Source organism: Centruroides sculpturatus, unplaced genomic scaffold (genome assembly GCF_000671375.1).
Source record: "Centruroides sculpturatus isolate CEXI.00-Female unplaced genomic scaffold, Cexi_2.0 scaffold1148, whole genome shotgun sequence".
NCBI lineage: Eukaryota > Metazoa > Arthropoda > Arachnida > Scorpiones > Buthidae > Centruroides > Centruroides sculpturatus.
Window position 1 is genome coordinate 133,116 of NW_019385490.1, and position 2,521 is coordinate 135,636.

Consider the following 2,521-nt stretch of genomic DNA (forward strand, 5'->3'; position numbering starts at 1 on the left):
TACAGTAATACCCCAAAGTTACGCGATAGGCGGGACCAAGTGATAACCGCGTAAGTCGAATTCGCGTAAGTCAGGTATAATTTTGCAATTTGTGTAAAATCCAAATCAGATGCATGTAAGCTAATAAATATTCTCATTAATCTTATCTCATCTTTTGATTCATTCATGTTTACAAGAAATCACTACATAGAGTCTCTCAAGTCTTTGTAGATATAACAAACACAGAACTAAATAACACAAAATAAATTGTAGCTATGTGTCGATTCTGCGCGACACGTCCGAGCATGTAAGCTGAACAATAGTGTGGGGAGGAGTGAGTAATCAAAAGCTGCGTGGTGCTCAAACAAAAGACAAATTGACAAGATTTGAAAATCGCATAACTCCAGTTTTGCGTAAGTCAGGGTAGCGTAAATCGAGGTATTATTGTACTGGTAATCAGTTTTCTTTGACTGTTAGACATTCTGGAAAAGGCATGCACATAACTCAAATTAAATAATGTAAACTATAAAATAATATTTTAAAAAAATAAAGATTTATCCTTATTCTAAATAAGCTAAAACTGTAATTAACACCATCAGTTAAAATGCATTCTAAATTCTCAGTGTTTTAGTAGCATTTCTTTGGACATGATATTTAAATCGTATATATTATATAAGAATTGAAAATAGTTACTATGATTACTAAGTTGTTCAAATCTAGCATCTAGTGCATTTAGTGCTTGATCGATTGTAAAAGAAAAAAAATCTATTTTATATTTTTCTTTTGGATCTTTGATGGGTTCATCTGGTGCTTCGTATAAGAAGTTCCTTTTCCTTCTTCTAACGCGGTGTCGTGTTATTGTTGATCCAAAATTAGCTTTCGCATCAATTTCAGTAGCGAGTTCTTTTGCATCGATAATAGTTTCATCGAAGGACGAATCCGATTGAACATTCTTAAAAAATATTTTGCAGATTTGTAAAAGATCAAGTGCAAAGGCTAGATTAAAATTTTTTGTTTGCATCAACTTGCTTATTGGATTAATGGAATTTAGTATTTTGTGCCAAATAACTAATGAACACAAAAACTTAAATTGTTTAATACAATTTAATAAACCCTAGGCCTCGTCTCTTATTAAATTATCAATTTCTTGGTTTTCGTAAATGCTTAGCAAGGCGTCATATACATCTCCCAAATGAAATCTCAAAGGCTTTAAGGTCTCTATCCTACTCTCCCATCTAGTGTCACTCAATGGTTTCAAAGTTAAACCTTGAACATGTTTTAAAAGTATTGCCCATCGAAAAGTAGATGCCGAAAAAAATAAATATAGTTTTTGGACCGTGTTGAAGAAATTAGCGGCTTCCAAGGATGCTTTTTGATGCTTTTGCCATATCATTAACAACAAGATTGAGAGAGTGGCTACTACATGGAACATAGAATGCTCGCGAATTATATTGTTTAATTCTAGACTGCACTCCTACTTTATCGCCCCTCATATTGGACCCGTTGTCGTATCCCTGCCCTCTGATATCCTGCAAGTTTAAACCCAAGTCATTCAGTTCTCCAATTATAATATCAGACATTTGTTTTCCTGTGGATCTTTCGACTGGTAAGAAGCCTAAAAAGCTTTCATTAATTTTAATTTCAACATCAGCGTCAAATTTATTGATCGAAACAAATCTGATTACAAGAGTCATTTGCTCTACCTTACTAATGTCAGGAGTACAGTCTAAATTTATGGAAAAATATTTTGATTTTTTTTATTTCTTCAATAATATGAGACTTTACACTTTGATGCAGCAGATCTATTATCTCGTTTTGTATATTTTTCCCAAGATAGTGAGCTTTAGTCTCTTCTTTTTTTAGCAATCTACGGACGTGCTCTTCTATATTGGGATCAAATTGAGATAGCAACTCAACTATTTTTAAGAAATTACCGTTTTTATACTCAAACTTGTCGGATGTACCTTGAAAAGCCAGACTACTTTTACCAAGCATTTTAGTAATTGCTACGATTCTTAGAAGCACCTCGTTCCAATGATTTGTTTCGGCATTAATAATTCTTTGAGAGGCCGCATCTATAGTTTTGCAACACTTTAACCTTACGTTCATTTCTAGCCATGGTTTTTGGGCCTGAATATGATTTTTGGAAATTTCATGCTCTTTTAAAGTTTCGCCGAGGTGTTTCCAACTTTTAAAACCCTCCTTTGAAAGAGAACTAACTATACAGCCGAAAATTTTGCAACAGAAGCAGTTAACGCAGTTTTGTGAAAGAGAGTACACTAGCCAGTCTTGTAAAACTTGCTCTCCATTGCTTAAAATTCGTGTGTAATAATTTACGCTAAAATGTCGACCAGTGTCATTGGAAACAAATTTGTAATTATGCAATAGTTTAGGTGGACTTTGTCTTACTAAAAAACTTCTTTCGGCGTCTCCTAAAATTCTTGGCCACAATGCTGGATCTGTACTCAAAGTTTGTAAAATGCTTTCTGTGGGAGTCACGTTGGTGTCAATTTTTTCAATGCTTTCATCTGGTGATGATAGT

General features: G+C 33.8%; 1 pseudogene; it reads right to left on the reverse strand.

Annotated features, from left to right (window-relative positions):
- Window positions 1-598: 598 nt before the first annotated feature.
- The window catches only part of LOC111639472, a 13,725-nt pseudogene continuing 11,802 nt past the window's right edge, over window positions 599-2,521 (reverse strand).